The sequence below is a fragment of the Triturus cristatus genome, chromosome 4_1 (assembly GCF_964204655.1).
Source record: "Triturus cristatus chromosome 4_1, aTriCri1.1, whole genome shotgun sequence".
NCBI lineage: Eukaryota > Metazoa > Chordata > Amphibia > Caudata > Salamandridae > Triturus > Triturus cristatus.
In genome coordinates, this window is record NC_140585.1 from 1,110,855,160 (window position 1) to 1,110,873,694 (window position 18,535).

The window sequence follows — 18,535 nt, forward strand, 5'->3', positions numbered from 1 at the left end:
CTCTGGTGTGCTCTAAGTGCCAGTCCTTTGTAGATGGGCAGGAATCCCATTTTCCCCCGCCCCATTTCAAATATGGACATTGATGGCAATTAAAGTCACCCAATAAAATCAACTGGAGGCGTCTGTCTTCTAACTCTTGTACACCTGCCAATTTTTCATTAAGCTCGTACAACCTCTGCATCGATTGGCCCGCATTGTAGAAATTTATCAGGATGAATTTTAGGCCCTTCTTATAATACCTAATGCCTTGAATATGGTCCGAACTCCAACCCAAGTCCTCCCAGGACCCTTGGGTAGACAGCGACACATAGGTTATTAGACCGCCCTTGGCTTGACCCATTGTTGTTTTCCGAGCAGGGACAAAGAACATTTTGTATCCCTCTAAGTGTGAAACGCTACTATCAATTTCCCACGTTTCCTCAAGGCAGATAATGTGGGATTGTCTACTAAAATCTAGCCATTCCTTATTTTTTATTTTGGCTGAAATCCCTGCAACATTCCACGAGACCACTCTGAGCTCTTTAGATGCTGGGTCTTCCACCCTACTATCTAAATTAACCTGCCTTAATGGTGAATTCACTACTGGCCTACTTACGACTGATACCTTACCATTTCCCCCCTATTTCTCGCAGAACAACCTTGTGGTGTATAATGGCTGTAATTGGATCTCCTACCGAGCCATCAGCATTGATCAACGATGAACTCTCTGATGTTATGACGTTCGTCATGCTCACACCTGGGCCCAGTCAGTCCAATTCGTCCATTACTGCTACATCAGACAGCGGGGTGAATCTATTTGATAGTAATCCGGGTCTATTCACCCAACCGTGGGTAATTTCCCCTCTCCTGTGAACCACTGAGCCTGCCTCTTTCAATTTATCCCTATAAAAGAAATTCAAGGGAAGCATTTTTATACTGGTCCCCCTATCAAAGTCCCCATAGCGGGAAATAAGTAGATCTTTTACCAGCTCTGGATACCTGAAATTAACAATTACGCAGTCACCTGCGAACTTTTTCTTGGAGGCCCCAACCCAGGCCACCCTCCTTGCCATGAGGATGTGACTACTCTGCGGACTGCCCACCTTTGCGTTATTATGCATCCAGTGTTTAACCTTGTTAATCAGGGAGCTTGTTGTCTCTTCTCTATCCTGAGTGAGTGCTGAAACCCCTGCTAATACTATCGTATAGGGACAAGAGGCAGGAGGTAAGTCCAACGTCTGAAGACCCGGGGTGCTCTCTACCTGATCATCTGTAATTCTAGTGGGGGCTTTAACAGATTTTTTGCTCCCTTCACTATGTGACCTGTGAGTGGCAGGGGCGGGGGATGTGCTTAAGCCCTTACTGTCATTGGGCTTAGTGCCCCTTAAGATTCCTTCCTCCTTCCTCTTGTTTGCACATGGTAAATCTGGACATGGGGCGGTCCCTGTCCCTTCTTCTCTCATAAATAGTGAAGGCACTGATAATCCCCCCCTGTCCTGTTCTAACAACCTACTTACTTTCCCTTTCACTCTATATATTTGTTCCATTACAGGCCCCAAATATTTAGATATAAGCGCTTCCAGTTTAACCTCTAATGCCTTAATTATCTCCTTTTGACATGCTGTATTGTTGACCCCTTCCTCTACAACTATGGGCGCTTTTCTAGTCCCTCTTCTTTTGGGTTTGGTGACGGGTCTTTTTTTGCGAGCCCCACTATTGTGTAAGATCCCGGTAAACCTTATTGCATCTAAAGCACCTTCTGCGGGGGGAGTGACTGAGACTAGTAAAGATTTTTTCGAACGTGTGACCACCTCCCTACCCCTCCTCAATGAAGAGTCTTGCTCGCTCTCAGCTCCTAGCATGGCACCCCCCCCCCCCGGTTCGAACCTCCCATCGCCCTGGTCATGATCATGTCAACCTCCGATCCTTCCTCTATTCTTATAGGGAGTTGATCGGGCTGAGGCGTGGTGTTTTCCCCCCCTTAGGATTAATTAACTCCATATCCCCATATGCTGGAATATTAGCATGAATTTGTGCTTTAGTGAGGCAAGGGTATGAGCTGAGTGACCCTGATCTACTAAGGTATCAACTCGGGGCGTCGAGCATTTAGATATTTTACCCAGCGACGAGCGTTTCTGTGCTATGAGGGAGTCAAGTGACAGTCTCTGTTGCGTCAGCTGAATTTCATGGGTTAACAGGGATTCTGCTCTCGTGATAAAGGCATCTAAGGTTCCCTTGATTCCTCCCCCCGCCCTATTAGGAGTTTTTTTGGTTTTAGCCATGTTAGGTAAATAAACTAAAGGTAATATTGTGATATACGCCCCCTTCCTTCGCCCCACTAAATGGAGAAGGTTTTAGTACCAACACACTGGGCTTAGACACAATGTAAATCACTACAAACCCAGCAGTAAAACCATAAGCAGGGCCCTCTAAAGTTTCCTGAGTACCATTAAAGGGTCTCTACGAGCTGAAGTACATGCAGGCAAAGCTCACACCTCCCTCAATTTCACACTATATGCCCACTAACATAACAACCCTATGGGTTACAACTGGAAACAAACCAAGAGGTACGGCCCAGCCCGGCCTCCCTCGGCCCCTGACGGGCACAGACGGGCCCGCCCTTGGCCCAGGCTTAGCCCGGGCGAGCCCGCGCGCGTCCCGCGCAGCGGGAGGCGCTCGTCATATTTATGGGCCTTGGCGCCCACTTGTGACGCTCTCCGTGCGCCTCGCACAGCCCCCTGGGAGATGCGGTCCAAAATCAAGCCGTTCCCCTCAAGGCGCTGTCGTTGGAAGCAGGAGACACGAGGACCACAACAACAGGGAAGATCTCCAGCCGTTCCCCTCACGGCGTGTTCAGATTCAAATACAGGTAAGGCGCGTCCCGCTCAGCGGGAGGCGCTCGTCGTATTTATGGGCCTTGGCGCCCACTTGTGACGCTCTCTGTGCGCCTCGCACAGCCCCCTGGGAGATGCGGTCCAAAATCAAGCCGTTCCCCTCACGGCGCTGTCGTTGGAAGCAGGAGACACGAGGACCACAACAACAGGGAAGATCTCCAGCCGTTCCCCTCACGGCGTGTTCAGATTCAAATACAGGAAAGGCGCGTCCCGCGCAGCGGGAGGCGCTTGTCGTATTTATGGGCCTTGGCGCCCACTTGTGACATTCTCCGTGCGCCTCGCACAGCCCCCTGGGAGATGCGGTCCAAAATCAAGCCGTTCCCCTCACGGCGCTGTCGTTGGAAGCAGGAGACACGAGGACCACAACAACAGGGAAGATCTCCAGCCGTTCCCCTCACGGCGTGTTCAGATTCAAATACAGGTAAGGCGCGTCCCGCGCAGCGGGAGGCCCTCGTCGTATTTATGGGCCTTGGCGCCCACTTGTGACGCTCTCTGTGCGCCTCTCACAGCCCCCTGGGAGATGCCGTCCAAAATCAAGCCGTTCCCCTCACGGCGCTGTTGTTGGAAGCAGGAGACACGAGGACCACAACAACAGGGAAGATCTCCAGCCGTTCCCCTCACGGCGTGTTCAGATTCAAATACAGGTAAAGCGTGTCAAATCAATTTAATGGCTGCCCAAACCTTTAGGTGTCTGGATGACAGTGGAGGATGGAGAGCACAGTGTTTCACTCATACGTAAAAGAAACTCAAAAGATGTGGTTTAAGCCTGCTATTGAACTCAATCAGGGCAATTAGTTGTCAAAATTCCATGCGAGGTGGAGGGGGGATTTTGGGGCTAATTTACTTAGTACAATTGAACGTGGTGACAGAAATGTAGTCATGCCACTTTCCTGGTAGCATACTTCCTAATCCTTTGTCGGTGGCATAAGATTTTGTGGGAGCCATCTACAAGGATGGCACTACATCTATCCAATCTTGAACTCACTTTTGCTTTGCCTATTGTGGATTTAGTTCCTTCTAATAGCCAATACTGTAGTCTAGGTAGCAAAGGAATGTAAATGCCCAGTACTTAGTGTTGTAATCTCCTCTTCATGGTACATTCCGGACCCCCCTCCCCTCCCTGTCCCAGTTGGTATGGTCCTATCCTCTGTGTGCCAACATTCCACAGCGCACTCCAGCTGACTGGAAACTGTGGTGGTGAGAAGACTAATAAAGAAGAGTTCCATGCTTACCTGCACTTTGTCTTCATTTTAACACTGGCGACGATTCACCGGGTGGGGACGGTTCACCACCACCCCCAACGCTTACTCCAGGTCAGCTGTTCAGTCTCTGCCATATACAAGTGAGTATTCCCCCTCACTTCTACAACCGGTTTCTCCAGCCTCGCCTCTTCATCCAGCTTTGCTGTGCCTTGTGTGCTTACGAGCACATCTGCATCTGCCTTGTGGAAGGATCCTCTAGAAGGTATTGTTGGCCGTGGCTGTGAGTTCTTTGACAATTGTCGAGGCAGCGCCCGCTCCAGGGGAGCATTGATTAATTACTCTCAAGCGTGAGGTGGCTGTGAGTTCTGTGACATTTGTTGAGGCAGCGCCAGCTCCGTGGGAGCATGGATTAATTACTTATAAGCGTGAGGCGTCTGACTAATTATCTGCCGGCTTAGCGGATTATTGACTTTGGATTTGGGTTTCTTTCGTGTATGACTGTGACTCATAGCGTGTGTGTGACTAAAATTCTGCTGTCAGCACACACGTTCAACCGGAGATTTACATTGAGGTAGTGCTTCCATTCAAATTTATACATCTTTATGCGGTTCCTATTTCGTTATGATGGGCTTCTGACGAATGCTAGAGCTTGATTTGGAGGCTCTGACGCATTGACTTAGCGGTTTACCGGCACAGCTGAGGAGAATTTTGGCGCGCTCATGCTCTCTCCCCACTAGGTGGCAGTGTTACATTGCTGGTTCTTCGCAGCCTTCCAGTTATACTAGACCTGAGAGAGTGGTGTTTAACTCTCCTCTCCGCTTTTCTTAGTTCAGTTGCCACATTTGTTCATACCTATTTTCAGCTGTGCCGAGCTATTTGTACAATTTTATAGCATGGAAAGTGTTGTTAGCACCGTCCGTCTTCAGTGAAGTCTTGCACATGGATCTTTAGAACACAACACTACGAGAATACCTTTCATTGTGAGACATCTGTTTGGGAAATTGATCTTAAAGAAGAAGCTGTTTCCTTTCCTGCCTGCCATCCTTCATTAACGCTGACAGGCACAGCTTTCCATGGTGCTATAAGCACTCCTTATGAGTCTTCCTGCACAGTTTCCTTCAATGCTTGTCAACCCAGCCTGCCAGCTTTACTCACCTGGTTGACACTGACAGGCACAGCTTGCCAATTCCCTTTTAATTCAAATCTATTTAGCCTCCTGTGTTTGCTTCAACCATCTTCAGGCTCCTCGCCTCACGCTGATGAGCACAGCTGTTGGTGTTTTTCACTCTAAGGGAGTCCCAATAGTTCCTTCCATCTGTGTTATCTCGCTGATGGGCAGTCCTGCCTGTCTTTTCACGCTGACGGGCACAGCCTTACATTTGTAATGTCACACTGAGGGGCACAGTTAATTTTACCATAGTTTCTGCCTGTCTCTTCACGCTGACAGGCTCAGCTCTTCACAATTTCTCTGACTTCAATGCTCTGGATATCCACATTTGCAGTGTGTTCATGTGGTGGTCGGGTTTGTCGTGTAAATTGGTTTTTACTGTATACAGTCTTTCACTAATTCAAAGTGTCAAATACTCTAGACCTGTGTTACATTTCCCTGTATGCTGAATACCATACTACTGTACCCTAAAAAATGTTGTCGCTGGTCGCTAGCATGGCAGCTGCCAACATGTCGCAACCCCCACCTTTCCTTAATGAGGGGGGTGACCCTGTAGTGCCGTGGAAGCAATGGTTTGGTTTACTCTAGAGACTTACTTGCTATCGGTGGGGAGAAAGGTTCTCATTTACGTAAACTACACACCATACTGCACAACTTAGGCATAGAGGGTCGTAAAGTTTATGATAATATTTCAATCAATGCAGATGGAGCCAGTGATAGTGATGAGGATGAAAATGTGTACTTGGTAGCTGTTAATAAATTAGAAAAACATTTCAGCAAGAAAATAAATGTGGTGTTAGAGAGGCACAAGTTCTTTTCAAGGACACAAGGTAAAAGTGAGAAAGTTAAACCATTTATTGCTGCATTAAAGGGCCTAGCAAACACGTGTGAATTTGAGTCTCTTCAAGAGTCCCTAATTAGGGATCAGTTGGGTAGATGCACGTACAATCCCAAGATACAGGAGAGACTTCTAGTGGCCAACTCTGACCTCATGGAAGCCATAGACATAGCGGTGGGGATTGAGCACACAGCAGATTGTATGGTTGCAATGAAAGGAGAAGGGGGCAAATCCACAGAGGTAAATACCATAAGCAAACAGGATTCTAGTAAAGATAACAGAAATAAGCCGGCTAACACGTTCCCCCCTGGTACCAAACTCAAGTGTTATAGGTGTGGGAGCCCAAGCCACCTTGCCAACAACCCTATATGCCAAGCCCGTTCTGTCATCTGCCACAAATGTCGGAAAAGGGGACATTTGTCCAGAGTTTGTAATGATCAGCGCTCCAAATCTGTGTTGTCTATTGAACCAGAATCGTCTACTGAGTCTAAGTTCATTTTCCAACGATTCTGCCAAATTTCCGTCTTGTGACATCACCCTAGACAATAAACCCGTTACTGTCTTTGCTGACTCATGTTCCCCTTACACCCTTGTTGATGCTAAAATATTCTCCCAACTTTTTCCCTCTTGGCAAGAAACCGTACAGCCCCCTAACATCCAACCAGGTGGTTATAATGGGGATCCCATACCCTTGTTGGGCATGACCACCATGGTAATTGGGTTTAAGGGCAGGAACACAGTAGGCAAGATTTACGTCACCCAGAAAGGATCTAACTTGTTAGGGTGGAAACACCAGAGGGAACTGGGCATCAAACTTGATCCTAACAATCCTGATCAAGTTTTATTGGTGGATCCTTCAGCTGGGGGGATGGAAGTATGCAACGAATTCCCCAAAGTTTTTTCTGACGATTTGGGTTTACTTAAGGACTACCAACATTCCATAAAGTTAAAATCTAATGCCAAGCCAGTAGCACACAGAGTCAGACCCATTCCCCACATGATGCAAGCCCCCCTTCACACTGAACTCGACAGATTATTGTCTTTAGGGGTTATTGAACCCATTGAATGCTCACAGTGGTTGGCCCCCATTGTTCTTACCACCAAAGCTGCTAGTAAAGATATCAGGTTGTGTGTGGACCTCAGGGACCTCAATGAGAACATCTGGGTGGATAGGCACCCCCTGCCCCATATACACGAGGTTCTCACCCTCATCAAAGGTGCCAGTTGGTTCAGCGTCTTGGATTTGTCCTCTGCCTACCACCAGGTAGAGCTGCACCCAAACTCACGTCACTTAACCTCTTTTGTTACTTCCCTGGGAGCATTCCAATTTCTACGCATGCCATTTGGGTTGGCCTCTGCGGCTGCTGCCTTCCAGAGGATAATGCAGCACGTCCTAAAAGACCTTCCCAGAACCCTCTGTTTTCAGGATGATATACTCGTATATGGGCAGGACCAGGAGGAACATAATTCTACTCTCAGAATGTGCTATCCAATTTGGGAAAAGCGGGCCTCACTCTCAAAAAAGACAAATGTCGCATTGGAGTGGGATCCGTTGAATACCTTGGGCACACCATTTCTGAGGAGGGTATCAGACCCAAAATAGACCTGGTAGAGGCCATTCGCGACACAGCTGCCCCCACCTGTGTTCAAGAGCTCAAGTCATTTTTGGGTCTGTCCGCATTCTACGCCAAATTTGTGAGAAATGATGCTTCCATAGTTGAACCCCTGCGGGGTTTACTCAAATACAGAACTCCCTTTGTTTGGTCTGACAACTGTCACAATGCCTTTGAGACTGTAAAAAGATGCATAATTTCTGCCCCATCCCTGGGAAGATTCAACCCCACGAAACACACTATTCTTTGCACTGATGCCAGTAACAAAGGCCTAGGAGCCAGCCTCACCCAAGTTGATGACTGTAAAGAACAGATCGTCGCGTTTGCCTCCCGTGCCCTTAAGGTCGCAGAATCTAACTACTCCGGAGTTGAAAGAGAGGCACTTGCCTGCTATTGGGCAATCAAACATTTTCGGTTTTTCCTCTGGGGTATTCCATTTACTGTAAAGACTGACCACAAACCTATAATGTTTGCGTTTACTATAAAAGGGTCAAATAGCACCACCCCCAGAATAGCCAGATGGATCCTGGGGCTTGAAGGGTACAATTTCATTGTTAAGTATGTGCCAGGTTCACAAAACATTGTTGCTGATTCCTTATCCCGTTCACCACCAATGAGTGAATGCATTACTGCTTCAGATGATTGTGATGATGTCATACTCCAACTTCAATGTTTGAACAAGGAAGGATGTGACAATGCTGTGCAAGATGATACTGAAATGGGGTCAATCAAAGAGTTCATCAGAAATGGTTGGCCTGCTACTAAAAGTGTTGTTCCGGCAAACCTATGTAAGTACTGGGACATAAGGCTAGAGTTGAATATTCAAGAAGGTATTGTTTGCCGTGGGGAGAAGGTGGTTCCTCCTGAGAATCTAAGAGAGAGAATTGTAGAACTGGCTCACGAGGGTCATTTGGGGCGTAGCCTCACCAAGAACAAAATTCGCTTGGACTACTGGTGGCCAGGCATGGACACAATGACTGAGAATGTTGTGAAGAACTGTTTAGATTGTAGCCGCAGTGATAAGATTCCTCAAACTCGCAAACCACCACTGTCACCAGTGGAGGTTCCAGGAAGGCCATGGACCAAATTGGCCCTTGACATAATTGGTCCTCTGAACATGAAAACTTTAAATGAACGTTTCATTTTGGTATTGGTGGACTACCACACTCGTTGGGTGGTGTACAAATGTGTACATCAGATTGACACTAAAGTACTCCCACAATTCTTGGAAGGAGTTTTTTATGATGAGGGTATACCAGACACTTTGGTCACTGACAATGGGGTGCAATTCACTCCTGAAAACATGAAAGAGTTTCTGGCATACAGGGGCATCAACCATCACAAGACAGCATTGTATTGTCCTCGTGCAAATGGGCTTGTAGAGCGGATCAACCGTATCATCAAAGAATGCCTTCAGAGAGCAGAAGTTATGGGGACACCGGCCAACTCTGATTTAATGGAGACTATTTGGGCTTATCGCTCCACTCCCAATAGCGTAACAGGGATTTCCCCTCTCACCTCTCTCATAGGGAGGGTCCCTAAAACAAGACTGTCTCCTCCAGGGTTAAAAAGGAACGACACATGCGTGGTCAACCGCAACGAAATTTCAAGAAGGTTGAACGAACACCAAACCAAATACAAAGACAGATATGACCATACCAAGCACGTCAAATCCCACTTGTTCAAAGAAGGAGAATGGGTCCGAGTGGACCTGCCCAAACCACGCAGAAGAGAAGCGTCTAGGTTCTCAGAGCCTTACAGAATATCCAAAGTAGGGAAAAATGTGTTCCAACTGGAAAATGGACAAACCTGGAGCATGGACAGAATCATTCACCACAATCAAGGGGGTGATGCTGACCTCCGCTCTGACCCGGGGAGAGTATCTGTTTCGCCCATACCCAGGAGATCCTTGAGAACCAAGTCTGCTCCTGTGTGGGTCAAGGATTATAGTGTAAAGTGAAAATGTATGAACATCTCTGTACTTTCAGGTTCTCTCCCCGCCCTTGTACTGTTTCTCTCTCCTCCACCTTTCCCCTCTTTCCCGTATTTCCTTTTCTCCCTATGCAAGGAGGTGTGTTGTAATCTCCTCTTCATGGTACATTCCGGACCCCCCTACCCTCCCTGTCCCAGTTGGTACGGTCCTGTCCTCTATGTGCCAACATTCCACAGCGCACTCCAGCTGACTGGAAACTGTGGTGATGAGAAGACTAATAAAGAAGAGTTCCATGCTTACCTGCACTTTGTCTTCATTTTAACACTTAGTTTGCCAGGTTTTCCATAGTCTTTAAACCATCAAATACTGAGATGTTGATTGGACAGACACCTAAGTTCCATCATATATGTGATATGACCAATTTCTTAAACGCGGTTCGAGTTTATACCAGCATAAACCCCATTGCGGCATCAACTTCACTGTAGTAATGTTCAGTAAGAACCACCTGCCACAAATCCAAACCTGAATACCCACCACCAATGGATCAAGGTCACAGAGTCCACATCAAACGCTTCCCTCAGGGGGAGCAACAGCTCTGTGTCTTCACCATAGATGTGTAACCCTACGTTCGACCTTCTAGCAAGTCATGTAGAGGTATCATGTGTGTACTCCATATGGCAACATAACCACCTGAGCTATCATTCCTTCTGAGATTATTGCACACTTCTTTTTTAAAACAAGCATTGGCATATGCAATAGGTCTCGCCTTTGGGACCTTATAAGTGTTTAGCCATGCAACACTTGATGTAGTTGCACCAAGGATATTGTGCTGGATAACTAAACACTTATAAGGTACCAAAGGCGAGACCTATTGGCTATGCCAATGCTTGTTTGCTTAAGTGTGTGCTCTATGGTAGGAGCGTCTTCAGCAGCCACCTAGTATGCTTTGTCAGAGTCTTGACCTCAAACACTACTATCCATTTAATAATGAAAGCACACCCCTAGATGGCTCTTCATACAAGGGGCTACCCAGCACTCCTTCGAGCCCCCTTCATTTCAGTAATCCAGTATGTGCCCGCTTGGGAGTTTATGGCACCAAAAATATTTTGGGATTTCTTTGGAAACCGATTTGAATGTCAGCGGATCTAAGACACAACTATTTGACTTGGTCCAGACCCCATTTTCCACACATGGCAGCATCTGAGTGGCAACTGTTGACAAGTTAACTGCTTGTCAACTGTTGCTCCAGAGAGCGTTTTGGGGCACTGTAGGGGCCCCCACTGCAGAAACATCTCAACACTGGCCCTCTAAAGGAACAATTACCGTCTGGTGAAGCGGGGTCATTGTAGGAGAGTAGGATCTGCTTCACATGGGTACCCCCACTTTTTGCTGGTGTTTCACTGTTTTTCGACCTTAGTCTGGCTGTGACCCTGCTAATCAGGACCACAGCCTAGCTGCTTCCTCTCTAAAATTGTTTGCATGTACATTAGGTAACATTAGGTACATATTTAATTGGATTCTGGAGTGCCTTATAAGCCCCTAGTCTATGGTATACTATGTACCTAGGGCATAGGTACCTCAGAGGCCTACCAGGGGCTGAAGCATGTATTATGCCACCCCTGGGAAGCACTCCAAAATGGCACCACAGGTCTGCTACTTCAGCCTGGGTAAGGGTGTGCTTGCACCCCTTACTATGGTATAGGCTACCTATATCACTACCATTGCACACACATATAAAACCTATAAGTCACTCCTATGGCAGACCTTAACAATCCTGAAGGCAGAGTGCTTGGTTTTTATGTGAGAGGGTGCCCCTGCATGAGCAGAGCCCGTCTGCAGCGTTGGGCGTACCTCCTCTAAAGCTGTTTGTGGTGCAGCCTGACCATATACTCTTAAGTGCATTATAACCTCGTGGTAAATGCTAACTCTGGGATGGCTGCACGGAAACATGTCGTGCTTGGTGTCAAACGCTTTGGAATACTACCCCCCCCCCCCGCCAGTTCTGGTGGCGGGGGTAGCATTCCACCCTTCTAGAGGGAGAGACATGTTCACACTGGTCTAACCAGATAGGACTTTCTTGAGCCCTGGCATCACAAAATGGATGCCTCTGACACAGGTCTGGCCTCCTGCTGCTGACCGAAACTCTGGCAGGGGAGGCCTGGACAATAGGTTCCCTGTCCCAGGGAGGTGTAATCCCCTCCCCAGACTGGCAGACGTGTATTGGGCACTCTCTGGTGCTTTGAAGTCCTGCACTGGGGGCACATTTGGTGTCCCTGTGCATAGTCCAGTCCAAACCGGTTGCAGGGGCTACCTGCCCCTGCTCTGGCACGAAACTGGACAAAGGAAATGGGTGTAACCACCCCTCTTTCCAAACCCTCCCATAGGTGGGTCCCTAGAGTATGTCCAACCCCCAAACTTAGTATAAGTATGGGAACCCGGTCCTCGTGACTTTAGATTACCCTGGACGAAACTCTGCACTATATATCCTGGACCTTCGACTTTCTATTTCGACTAGTAGAGGGAAGAAATCTCCCTTGGGGTCAAGTAGTGACTCCCCTGCTTGGCAGGCACCAAAGAAGCAACTGTCCGGTCTGCAATTCTGAAGCTCCCGTTGGACGCTCAAGTGTCTGTATCACCAGAGGTAGATTTCCTGACTTCCCCGAGGCTACCCTGAGTCCACAGCAAGGCTGAGGCCCGTGGCTATCGTGGGTGACGAGGAACCGTGACCCCTGGGCACTGTGTACTATTGCTGGTACATTGACTTCCTGTTTATCCTTGAAGTTCTGCTTTGGGCTCTGAGTAGTCCCAGCCTTGAGCATAGACTGCACCGAAGATCTCTGACCTCCACTCCACGAGTGACCCGTGGGCCAGGTTCCAGCACGACCGCTCGAGGCTCCTTCCCGATCGCTAGCCCGTTGGCTAGTGGGTTCCCACGAAGGCAACTCCTCTTCTACTTGGGCTTCTCTGGTTGCTCCAGACGTGCCCTGACTTACCCTTGCTGGGAGAGTCCCTCAGACCTTGCTGGTCTGCACCGACGTCCTCCTTCTTTTTCCACGAGACTTGCCATTGCCAAGGCTTGTTATGTCCAATCTGGTCACCGACACCACAGCACTCAACAGACTTCATGGGGAAGCTTGAATCTGGCTCATGGACTTCATCGACACCTCCTGGACCTCGTGGCTGAAGAGTCAAGACACCCGTCAACTCACCTGAAGCACTCGACATCTGTGGGAATTGGTCCATCCTGCCCCAGGTCACTGGCAAGTGACCCAGACTCTGTCCCCTCTGCTTTCAGGTTCCTTCCATCCTAGATCCAGGCTTGGATCTCTTAGGACACTTCTCCTCTTCACGGCAGCAGCAGTTCTTCGCCAGCTTCCATTGTAATCGACGACGCGACCCGACGCCAAAAGACACCTATGCACCCGGCTTCCCTGGGTGAGGTAACTCGAGCACTCCGGTGCTGTCGTGGGTGCTAGCCGTAGGACTTCTTAAGTCCAAAAGGGTTTGGTCCTGACTCGATTCTAAGTGTCTCTAATCTTTAAATTTCCAACCGCGACATTGCCCATAGAAGCTACCGGGAACCCGCGGTTGTGTTTACACACTGCACACGGCCCCCGTGGGTCTCCTGTGTCACTACCTTGGGTGATTCCTTGTGTCACTACCTTGTGTCTAGTTCAGTCATGGTTCTTATACCACTTTATTGGTATATGGTTTGGTATGCCCCTAGGGCCCAAACATGTATTTGTGCTATTACTGTTGTTTGCTAAACTGTAAATTAAGTACTTCGAACTCCAGTCTCATAAAGAGACTAGAGAGGTGTGTTTTATCCTAAATACATATATTTTGAATATATACCTGGTGTGGTTGTACTTTCATTTGATCATTCATGAGATTATAGACTCGTAAAACAATCTGCTTTACATTCCTTCAAGACTTAGCCTGAAGGCTGCGCTCCATAGCTACCACTCGGATAGCTTTCAATAAAGGTTGTCTTTAACCTATCACCATAAGAGGTTGTTTGGACTGATACAAGGTGCAAACTAGAACTAGTGGACAGCATATATCAGGCCACCTTCTCACATTGGTGTGCAGCGTGTGGGATTCCAGCTTGCTATTGGTTTACCAGATAATCTCAATTGAATTGATCAACTGAAAACCACTAAAGGTACCTTAGGTACATATAATATCAAGTTTAGCTACAGTAAGTTCTACTGAATTTAGAGTTGTGTGTTAAGGGATAGCACACCCTTTCTACAACTCAAGAGAGTTTAGTAGTCCACACTAGTGTAGGTAGTGCAATACACCACACCACATTAGTAATGTCTAGTCATCCAGGAACCAGTGGGTCCCTGCCAGGAGCCAGTGAGCTCCTTCCCTATAGATATGAGGATCTCTCCTTTGCACAGCTTAGGGCCTTATGTTCCATTAGGAAGCTGAAGACAGGCAAAAGCCCAACCACCCAGCATCTCATAAAGATACTGAAGCTGGATGATCTCCCAGGACCTAGTGGTTCTGATGGGGTAGGCAGTGTGGGTGGGGCAGCAGGTGAGGGTGGGCCTAGGGGTAGCAATTCCCCTGACCCTACCTCTAATGCTGACCAGACTGGTGACAATGATCAGAACCTGGTGAACCCAGCTCTCCTGGAGGAGGATGACAACAATGCTCCTTCCTTTATTCCTCCAGGAGGAGTTAAAAGTAGGGCTAGAAGGGATAGATCTCTGTCAAGGGGATCTGTCCAGTCTAACTCCTCTATAGGGACCTCTGTCTCTTCTCACAGAGGGAGGGAAACCTCCCAGGAGAGGAGAGAGAGACTGCTGAAGACTGCTGAAGTATGAGCAAGACAAGTTCAACCTCAGAAAGCAGCAGATGGCCTTAGATAGGGAAGCCCTAGAGCTCTACAAAGAGCTAGACAAAGCCTTTGCCGTTCATTAGCGGATCGGTAAGGCTACAGAGCTTTTGCAGAAAGGAATTGTTTTTACCTTTTTAACTCCTCATTTTAAAATTGTACTTAAGGGCTTGTTAGGACGAAATGTACTGAAAACGGATTCAATTAGCAGTGAAAGTATTTTTTAATCTTGAAATATAGCGTTTTTGCACGTTACACTGTTTGCACTATTTCCCAAAGGAGCTGCGTTCAATGCTCCGGGGGGACAAATAGAAGGGTTCAACTAACGTATTTGCACATTCTAGCTGCAACGGCAAGCACGCACACCACTCCTCTTAAGGATGACGGGGCCGCGCCGAAGGCGCACCCCGACTGGGACCAGGGGCCAGGACCCCTGGACCATTGGCTAAAGAGAAATTCTTCTACACCTTTGACCAGCTAGTTGTGCACAGAGACTACTCCCCCTTTGTGCCCACTCTATATCACCAATAAATTATGTCAACAAATGCCCCCACTGCCCTTTTGAACTAGTCTCTACTTCTAGTTCTACTGACTCTAGCCTAGCACTGACCTTCAAAATGGCACTTTTGAACTGTCGTTCCCTACCCAAACATGCCACAGAGCTTCACTTACTTCTAGATGAGCTAGAACTTGATGCTCTGTTGCTCACTGAAACATGGCTGTCTGAATCTTCAGATCCCGCAGTAGTGCAAGCCCTGCCCCCTAGACCGGGAAATGACCAAGGGAAGGGGGGGGGGGCGGATTAGCCATCATTTATAAGGAAAAATATAACTGTAGTATGTTAGCTAACAAAATCACTGCACCTTTTCTGGTGTCCTTATATATCGACCCCCTGGATACAGTGGCCATTTTATTAGGGACCTCCCAGATAATCTATCTAAACTGGTCAGTTCATTTTTTAACTTTACCGTATTAGGAGATTTTAATCTCCACTTTGATAAGGAATCATCCATGGAGGCTGAAGCCGTTACTGATTGCCTAGGTGCCCTAGCATTGAAACTTAAAGTATCCAGCCCCACTCACCAAAAAGGTCACCCTCTGGATCCACTTTTCTCCAATAGCAGGGACATTAAAATAGGAAAACATACTCCTCTACCATGGTCTGACCATTTTTTGATTCCCTTTACCTGGACTCACCAGGATGGGGTTCAGTCACGAGGTAAGACAAAAATTTGGAGGCGAAACTGGTCCAAACTTGATTTTGATCTTTGGACATCGACCCTTCAAAAATCCACACCTCTCTTAGGTCATGATCCCGAAGGAGCCAATATGAAAGTGATTAGATGGCTGGAATCCTCTCTAGACTCACTAATTCCAAAAAAACATACGACTAATAAGAGAGACAATCATGGTCTCGAATGGTATAACCCCAAACTTAGGGAGCTGAAACAAACTTGTAGACGCTTGGAAAGAAGTTGGAGAAAGGATTTCTCTGTGATTAAGAAACTGTAGTATAGAGAAACCATCAAGACCTACAAAGCGGAAATTAGGTGAGCTCAAGCAGAATATTATGAGAAGAAGATTCTCTCTGCCTCCAATTCTCCCCGGGAAATTTTTAAAATCGCTAAATCTCTCCTCAAGCCGTTCAAGCCTATCCCCTCGTCTGCCGACCCCCTAGAGCGGTGCAATAATTTGGCTCAGTTCTTTTTAAAAAAAATTGATGATATCTATTCTACCTTCCCGCACCCATCTGGACAAGGAGGTGCTCCTCCTTCACAAAGCCTAGTCCAACTGCCAGGCCTAGGAATCGAGACTATCCCCCCTATGGATTTGAAAATCCTAAAAGTTTATGCTCACCAGTTGAAATCCGGATCCCCCAATGATGTGATTGCCCCTGCTCTCATCAACCAGGTTTTTTACTCCATCGGTCCAGCTATTCTTGACCTCATTAACCTTTCATTATCCACGGGTGTTGTTCCTTCCTTATGGAAACAGTCTATGGTGAGAGCCCTCCTGAAGAAACCTTCACTGGACCCGGAAATTTTCGCAAACTATCGGCCCATTTCGCTGCTACCAGGGTTTGCCAAAATATGCGAAAAATATGTTAACACCATCCTCTCCACATTTCTGGAAGAGAACGATCGCCTGCACTCCTCTCAAACTGGCTTCCGACCTCAGCAGGGCACTGAAACGGCCTTGCTAGCAGTGGTTGAAGAATCAAGGAAAATTCTAGATGTTGGCGGGTCTGTAGCCATCGTGCTACTCGACCTCAGCGCGGCTTTCGATACTGTCAACCATCATATATTGATGTAAAGACTCAGAGAGAGCGGAGTTTCAAGAGTGCTACTTAAATGGTTGGAATCCTTCCTCAGAGATGGGTCTTTCCAAGTTTTCGAGAATGACTCCATCTCAGAGAAAATGCCGCTGCGCTGTGGGGTTCCTCATGGATCCTCCCTTAGCCCCACGCTTTTTAATGTATATATGCGACCTCTGGGTGAATTGGTCAAGCCCTTTGGGGTTAAGATAGTCTCATATGCAGACGATACACAGCTGATTGTGTCCCTCAACCAGCTGGACGAGAAACAGTTTTGTCTGGCCAACTGCCTGGAGAGAATAGCCACCTGGATGGACAACTCCGTCTTAAAGTTAAATGGTGCGAAAACAGAGTTGATGTTCTTAGGGAAATCCACCAATATTAACCCTGATGTTCTCTGGCCTAAATGCCTAGGTGTTATGCCCACGCCAAAAGATCGCATAAAAAGTCTCGAAATATGGTTTGACCATAAACTGGATTTCAATGAACAAGCACGAAGAATGGCAGCTACTTGTTTTGGAATCCTTAAAATGATAAGGAAAATTCTTCCTGTGCTGCCTTTTAGTGCTGGGAAACTGATGGTTCAGGCCCTGATACTATCTAGGATTGATTATGCAGATGTGCTCTACCTTGGAGCTTCGTGCGCCGCCATAAAAAAACTTAAAATGATGCAAAACTGTGCAGCCCGTTCTTTATTGCAGGCTCCTTATCGGGCTTCGGTTAATCCCCTGATTGCCTCTCTGCATTGGTTGCCAGTGGCGGAAAGAATTCAGCTTAAGGCCCTTTGTATTGCTCACAAGGTGATGTCCTTGAGGGCACCTCCTATCCTAAGAACTATCATCACCCCCTACCTTCCCAAGAGAACATTACGTTCAGAAACGAAAAGCCTTGCAATAGTCCCTAGAGTGCACAGAGCCCGGAGCGGGGGTCGGATGTTTTCCACCATCTCAGCGAAGAGCTGGAATGAACTTCCAGATAGTATTCGGCTTGAGACCAATCATTCTTCCTTTCGTAAAGCTCTGAAGACCCTACTGTTCCCTTAATGCTCCTTTATCGGCTCACTGCTTTGTCGCTAGCGCTGGGAGGCCTCTGGTAGCCATGCACTCTACAAATACATATTCATTCATTCATACAGAGATAGTAAAAAGGAGGGACTAGAGTCCCTTGGTGACAGCAATTTCGCTAGAGATAGGGAGAGGTCTTATGACCATAGAAACCTAAGTAAGATTGTCCCTCCCTACCAGAGTGGGGATGACATCCACAAATGGATAACTGCCTTGGAGAGGGCCTGTAAAGTACAGAAGGTCCCTCAAGGTCAGTGGGCAGCAATCTTATGGCTCTCCTTTGCAGACAAAGGTAGAGATAAGCTCCTCACTGTAAGAGAAGAGGATGCTGGTGATTACCAGGTCTTGAAAAGTGCACTAATAGATGGGTTTGGCCTAACCACTGAACAATACAGGTTAAAGTTAAGAGACACCCAAAAAGCACAAAATCAAGACTGGGTTGACTTTCTTGACTGTGCTGCTAAGGCTCTGGAAGGTTGGGTATTGGGCAGTAAAGTGTGTGACTTCATAGGATTGTGCAATCTGATAATGAGGGAGCAGATTCTTAATAACTGTCAAAATCAGCTGTTGCACCAGTACCTGGTAGACTCTGATCTGACCTCTCCCCAAGAATTGGGAAAGAAGGCAGACAAATGGGTCAGAACCAGGGTGAGGCAGAAGGTACAGAAACAAGGTGGTGACCCA

The 18,535-nt window shown here is 47.4% G+C and overlaps 1 protein-coding gene across 1 annotated transcript in view; it reads left to right on the forward strand.

Moving 5' to 3' along the window:
• LOC146856095 (chloride anion exchanger-like) overlaps positions 1-18,535 on the forward strand; it is a 503,531-nt gene that overhangs the window by 113,804 nt on the left and 371,192 nt on the right. The window lies entirely within an intron of this gene.